This window comes from Camelus dromedarius, chromosome X (genome assembly GCF_036321535.1).
Source record: "Camelus dromedarius isolate mCamDro1 chromosome X, mCamDro1.pat, whole genome shotgun sequence".
NCBI classification, from domain to species: domain Eukaryota; kingdom Metazoa; phylum Chordata; class Mammalia; order Artiodactyla; family Camelidae; genus Camelus; species Camelus dromedarius.
In genome coordinates, this window is record NC_087472.1 from 29,788,413 (window position 1) to 29,795,887 (window position 7,475).

At 36.4% G+C, this 7,475-nt stretch overlaps 1 non-coding gene across 1 annotated transcript; it reads left to right on the forward strand.

The window, feature by feature from the left end:
- The first annotated feature begins 2,217 nt into the window (after nucleotides 1-2,217).
- LOC116151149 (U6 spliceosomal RNA) lies at nucleotides 2,218-2,324 on the forward strand. Its single transcript, XR_004134925.1, has one exon. It is a non-coding gene; the product is annotated as a U6 spliceosomal RNA (small nuclear RNA).
- The last annotated feature ends 5,151 nt before the right edge of the window (nucleotides 2,325-7,475 follow it).

A 7,475-nucleotide genomic window follows, 5' to 3' on the forward strand; every position in this document is an offset into this window, starting at 1 on the left:
CAATTCTCTATACTTTTGTATCACACTTCAGACTGCAAATGGTAGATGAGCCATTGCCATGGTTACAAAGATAAGCAAGAATCGAATAAAACAGACCTCTGAGATAGAAATATATATAAATCTATCAGGCCTTTCGGTTACCACTAATCTAACTATAGACTGAAAAAAGGTGAGAAAATCATCACTAGGACTATCCCTACAATGCAATCCTTCCATGTGTTCAAGTCTAGAAAAATCACTAGATTTTTCTACGTATTTTATTAGACTACATATATAATAAATATCTAAATATATGTACTGAGCTCTATATGTTTCATATATTTCATCTTACTTAATCTTCATAATAATCCTGTGAAATGGGTATGATAATTTTCCCATTTTACAAATGAGGAAACTGGATATAGACAGGTTAAAGGCAAAATAGCCAAGCCACACAGCTACTATGTTTTAAAACTGAGATCTTGGCTCATGTTCTTCTCATGACATCACATTTCAAGGTCAGCTGCAAGTGAAGGGCGGATAGGTCGGGTTCCAATAACAGCATTCAGAAGCATCTCTGAATCCAATTTTTTTGTAGAAGCTCATGAAGGCCCCTGAAGCTCAACTGATGTTGAGTGGAATGCCAACTTGAGTCAGTTACAAAGAAATGAGTTTGGTTTTCCAGCAAAGACAATTAGCATGTCCTTTATCTTTCATGTAATTTGGCACCCTCAGGGAAAACTCAAAAGTGGCACTTTTTTTTTTTTAAGAGCTGCATTGTTCCCACTAGAGTTCAGCATTCTACATGGAGATTTCTACAACTGCCTTTAGGCCATGAAGCAAGTACAAGGGTGCAGGGGGAAGGGAGAGCTAAGGAAAGGTTCGTTTGCTCCTGTAAAAAGGCATAACGGGGTTATATGCTGAATGTATCCTTACCTCTTCACAGCAAATTATCCCCAGGCCTTTGATTTAAGGCAAAACTCACCCAGCTACAGGCGGGGCCAAATCTCACCAAAGCCTATTTTTGTAAATAAAGTTTTATTGGATCACAGCCACACTTATTTGGTTGCATATTTGGTGATGTCTATGGCTGCTTTCATGCTACAATGGGAGAGGTGAATAGTTAGGATGGAGAACGTATGTTCTACAAAATCTAAAATATTTACTGTCTGGATTTTTACAGAAAAATGTTGACAATTCCTGGTTTAAGGAACAAAAGCTCTCTGCCTGTGGATCTCTGTGGGACTGCCTCCTGAAGCCCTCAGCCTGTAAGTCAGACCTTTCAGGGGTTTCTTTTGGCTACAAGATAAGGCATGTGCTTTGTATTTGGTTAGGAAGCTCCCTTAATTATCTTAATTTGCCTAAAGAGCCTTTGCTGAAGGGTACTTAGTGATATTTTTAAGGCACTGAAAAAAAATACTCTTTTATTTATTTTGCCTCTTATAAATTTTATTTGAACTTTTAGAATCAAACTTTGCTTTTCTCTTGTTTTTATTACCTTAAATGAGAAATAAGAATAGTTCTGCACAGAGTCCTTTAGCTGGCCTCTTCCTCCCCACTGCCCCCAAAGAAAAATGATACAACGTTATCATTACATTCCAGTTTAAATGTAAGATGACATTTCCAAGATTCAAAGAGAAAAGTTGCTCTAGCAAATAGTTCTTTTTTTAATATCTATTTATCTGCGCATCCAGATATTTAGCACACTCACTCAGATCCATTGGGTACTTTTTCCTCAAGGAAGTTCCACCCTCCCTGGCCTTTATGTTACCTCTTCTCACATTATGAACCTTTCCTTAGCTCTCCCTTCCCCCTGCACGATTGTACCTGCTTCATGGCCTAAAGGCAGTTGTAGAAATCTCCATGTAGAATGCTGAACTCTAGTGGGAACAATGCAGCTCTTAAGGTAAGAAGCTCAACACTATCTGCACAGAATTGGTTCAAGCTTTTCAGGGTCAAAACCAACCAAATCAGCTACAAGAAATAAGAATTGGTCTCTGTTTTCTCAATTCTGTGGAAGCCCAAGCCCACTATTATTTTCATAAAATACAGTATTTCTTTTCATTCCCCTGGTAAGTATCTTTCACATAGATAATACATTTGCTGGCCTGTCCTGTTCATTTTCAGCAGCCACAGGCAATTGCTTATCATTCAACAGAGTTCTACACAATCATTTCAGATGGTTCCCTTTTTTAGGCAGCCTTTTTAAGTAGGCTAGAAACTATATCTAAAATCACTGTGCTCGCTTTGGCAGCACATATACTAAAATTAGAAAGATACAGAAAAGATTAGCATGGTCTCAGCACAAGGATGACATGCAAATTCACAAAGTGTTCCATAATTTTTGGTAACCGGTGGGGAGGGGATGGGAAGGGATAAATTGGGAGTTGGAGATTTGCAGATACTAACTACTACATATAAAATAGATAAACAACAAATTTATACTGTAGAGCACAGGGAACTATATTCAATATCTTGTAGTAACCTATAATGAAAAAGAATATGAAAATGAATATATGTATATATATGTATGACTAAACTATTATGCTGTACACCAGAAATTGACACAATGTTTTTTTAACATTTTTTATTGATTTATAATCATTTTACAATGTTGTGTCAAATTCCAGTGTTCAGCACAATTTTTCAGTCATTCATGGACATATACACACTCATTGTCACATTTTTTTCTCTGTGAGTTATCATAACATTTTGTGTATATTTCCCTGTGCTATACAGTGTAGTCTATTCTACAATTTTGAAATCCCAGTCTATCCCTTCCCACCCTCCACCCCCCTGGTAACCACAAGTCTGTATTCTCTGTCTGTGAGTCTATTTCTGTCTTGTATTTATGCTTTGTTTTTGTTTGTTTGTTTGTTTTTGTTTTTGTTTTTGTTTGTTTAGATTCCACATATGAGCGATCTCATATGGTATTTTTCTTTCTCTTTCTGGCTTACTTCACTTAGAATGACATTCTCCAGGAGCATCCATGTTGCTGCAAATGGCATTATGTTGTCGGTTTTTATGGCTGAGTAGTATTCCATTGTATAAATATACCACCTCTTCTTTATCCAGTCACCTGTTGATGGACATTTAGGCTGTCTCCATGTCTTGGCTATTGTAAATAGTGCTGCTATGAACACTGGGGTGCAGGTGTCATCCTGAAGTAGATTTCCTTCTGGATACAAGCCCAGGAGTGGGATTCCTGGGTCATATGGTAAGTCTATTCCTAGTCTTTTGAGGAATCTCCACACTGTTTTCCATAGTGGCTGCACCAAACTGCATTCCCACCAGCAGTGTAGGAGGGTTCCCCTTTCTCCACAGCCTCTCCAGCATTTGTCGTTTGTGGATTTTTGAATGACGGCCATTCTGACTGGTGTGAGGTGATACCTCATTGTAGTTTTGATTTGCATTTCTCTGATAATTAGTGATATTGAGCATTTTTTCATGTGCCTTTTGATCATTTGTATGTCTTCCTTGGAGAATTGCTTGTTTAGGTCTTCTGCCCATTTTTGGATTGGGTTGTTTATTTTTTTCTTATTGAGTCGTATGAGCTGCTTATATATTCTGGAGATCAAGCCTTTGTTGGTTTCACTTGCAAAAATTTTCTCCCATTCCATAGGTTTTCTTCTTGTTTTACTTCTGGTTTCCTTTGCTGTGCAGAAGCTTGTAAGTTTCATTAGGTCCCATTTGTTTATTCTTGCTTTTATTTCTTCTAGGAGAAAATTTTTTAAATGTATGTCAGATAATGTTTTGCCTATGTTTTCCTCTAGGAGGTTTATTGTATCTTGTCTTATGTTTAAGTCTTTGATCCATTTTGAGTTGATTTTTGTATATGGTGTAAGGGAGTGTTCTAGCTTCATTGTTTTACATGCTGCTGTCCAGTTTTCCCAACACCATTTGCTGAAGAGACTGTCTTTATTCCATTGTATATTCTTGCCTCCTTTGTCAAAGATTAGTTGACCAAAAGTTTGTGGGTTCATTTCTGGGCTCTCTATTCTGTTCCATTGGTCTATATGTCTGTTTTGGTACCAATACCATGCTGTCTTGATGACTGTAGCTCTATAGTGTTGTCTGAAGTCTGGGAGAGTTATTCCTCCAGCCTCTTTCTTTCTCTTCAGTAATGCTTTGGCAATTCTAGGTCTTTGATGGTTCCATATGAATTTTATTATGATTTTTTCTAGTTCTGTGAAATATGTCCTGGGTAATTGGATAGGGATTGCATTAAATCTGTAGATTGCCTTGGGCAGTGTGACCATTTTAACAATATTGATTCTTCCAATCCAAGAGCATGGAATATCTTTCCACTTTTTAAAGTCTTCTTTAATTTCCTTCATCAATGGTTTATAGTTTTCTGTGTATAATTCTTTCACCTCCTTGGTTAGATTTATTCCCAGATATTTTATTACTTTGGGTGCTATTTTAAAGGGGATTGTTTCTTTACTTTCTTCTTCTGTTGATTTATCGTTAGTGTAAAGAAATGCAACTGATTTTTGAACGTTAATTTTGTAACCTGCTACCTTGCTGAATTCTTCAATCAGCTCTAGTAGCTTTTGTGTGGACCTTTTAGGATTTTCTATATATAGTAACATGTCATCAGCATATAATGACACTTTTACCTCTTCTTTTCCAATTTGGATCCCTTTTATTTCTTTCTCTTGCCTGACTGCTGTGGCTAGGACTTCCAGGACTATGTTGAATAGGAGTGGTGATAGTGGGCATCCTTGTCTTGTCCCAGATTTTAGTGGGAAGCTTTTGAGTTTTTCACCGTTGAGTACTATGCTGGCTGTAGGTTTGTCATATATAGCTTTTATTATGTTGAGATATGTTCCCTCTATACCCACTTTGGCGAGAGTTTTTATCATAAATGGGTGTTGAATTTTATCAAATGCTTTTTCTGCATCGATTGAGATGATCATGTGGTTTTTGTCCTTTCTCTTGTTGATGTGATGTATTACACTGATTGATTTGCGTATGTTGAACCAGCCTTGTGTCCCTGGGATGAACCCCACTTGGTCATGATGTATAATCTTTTTTATGTGTTGTTGGATTCTATTTGCTAAAATTTTGGTGAGGATTTTGGCGTCTATGTTCATCAGTGATATTGGCCTATAATTCTCTTTTTTTGTAGTGTCTTTGCCTGGTTTTGGTATCAGGGTGATGGTGGCTTCATAGAATGAGTTTGGGAGTAATCCCTCCTTTTCAATCGTCTGGAAGAGTTTGAGAAGGACTGGTATGAGTTCTTCTTTGTATGTTTGGTAGAATTCCCTGGTGAAGCCGTCCGGTCCTAGACTTTTATTTGTAGGGAGGTTTTTAATTGCTATTTCTATTTCCTTTCTAGTGATCGGATTGTTCAAGTGTTCGGATTCTTCTTGATTCAGTTTTGGTGGACAGTATGTTTCCAGAAACTTGTCCATCTCCTCTAGGTTATCCAGTTTGGTTCCATATAGTTTTTCATAATATTCTCGTATGATATTCTGTATTTCTATTTTGTTTGTTGTAATTTCTCCATTTTCCTTTCTTATTTTGCTAATTTGTGCTCTCTCTTTTTTCTTCTTTGTGAGTTTGGCCAGAGGTTTGTCGATTTTATTTACTTTTTCAAAAAACCAGCTTTTGGTTTGGTTGATTTTTCCTATGGTCTTGTTAATCTCTATTGTATTTAATTCCTCTCTGATCTTTATTATTTCCTTCCTTCTGCTGCTTTTTGGGGCTTTTTGTTCTTCTTTTTCTAATTCATTCAGGTGGTGGGTTAAATTGTTTATTTGAGATTGTTCTTCTTTTTTGAGGAAGGCCTGTATCGCTATAAACTTCCCTCTTAGCACTGCCTTTGCTGTGTCCCATAGGTTTTGAGTGGTTGTGCTTTCATTATCATTTGTCTCAAGGTATTTTTTAATTTCAGCTTTGATTTCCTCATTGATCCATTGTTTTTTCAATAACATATTGTTTAATCTCCATGCTTTCCTTTTTTTCTCCTTTGTTTCTCTGTTGTTGATTTCCAGTTTCATGGCATTGTGGTCAGTAAAGATGCTTGAGATAATTTCTATCTTCTTAAAATTGTTGAGGTTTCTTTTGTGCCCAAGTACATGATCGATCCTGGAAAATGTTCCATGTGCACTTGAAAAGAATGTATATCCTATTTTTGGGGGGTGTAATGCTCTGAAAATATCCACCAAATCTAGTTTTTCTATTGTAGTATTTAATTTCTCTGTTGCCTTGTTTATTTTCTGTCTGGAAGATCTGTCTAGTGATGTTAATGCAGTGTTAAAATCTCCAACTATGATTGTATTCCCATCAATATCCCCCTTTATCTCTGTTAGTAATTGTTTTATGTACTTAGGTGCTCCTATATTGGGTGCATATATATTAACGAGTGTAATATCCTCATCATGTATCACTCCTTTAATCATTATAAAATGTCCTTCTTTATCTTTCTTTATGGCCTTTGTTTTAAAGTCTATTTTGTCTGAAATCAGTACTGCAACACCTGCTTTTTTGGCTTTTCCATTTGCATGGAATATCCTTTTCCATCCTTTCACTCTCAATCTATATGTGTCCTTCTCCCTAAAGTGGGTCTCTTGTATGCAGCATATTGAAGGTTCTTGCTTTATTATCCAGTCTGCCACTCTGTCTTTTGACTGGAGCATTTAGTCCATTAACATTTACAGTAATTAATGATAGATGTGTTTATTGCCATTTTGAACTTATCTTTGCAGTTGAATTGGTATATGCTCTTTGTTCCTTTCTTCTTCCTTTTGTGGTTTGGTAATTTTCCTTTGTATTATCATGGATTTTATTTAATTTTTGTGAGTCCTTTGTAAATTTTTGGCTTGTGGTTACCCTTTTTTGTAAATCTATCAACCCATTACTATAACTGTTTTTATTAAACTGATAGTAACATGATCTCAAACCCATCCTACTGTTAAAAAAATTTTAAAAAGAAAGAAAAAAATATTCTATATTTCCCTGCCTCCCTCTCCCACTCTCAGTGATTTGTATGTCTTCTTTTATAATTTCATGTTTACTTTATTTGTAATTCATGAGTTATCACCTTTCCAGTTGTGTGTTTCTCATTTCTGTAGCATCCTGCTGCTTTTCTATTTAGAATAGCCCTTTCAATATTTCTTTTAGCATGGGTTTAGTGTTGCTAAACTCCTGCAGCTTTTTTTTGTCTGTGAAACTCTTTATTTCTCCTTCTATCCTCAAGGATAGCCTTGCTGGATAAAGGATCCTAGGCTGCATCTTTTTTTCATTCAGGGCTTTGAATATATCTTGCCACTCCCTTCTGGCCTGTAGTGTTTGTGTAGAGAAATCAGCTGAGAGCCTTATGGGGGTTCCCTTGTAACTTACTCTTTGCTTTTCTCTTGCTGCCTTTAGAATCATTTCTTTATCCTTGACTCTGGCCATCTTGATTATGATATGTCTTGGTGTGGGTCTATTTGGGTTCTTCCTGTTTGGGACCCTCTGAGCTTCCTGTACTTGGATATCTGATTCCTTCT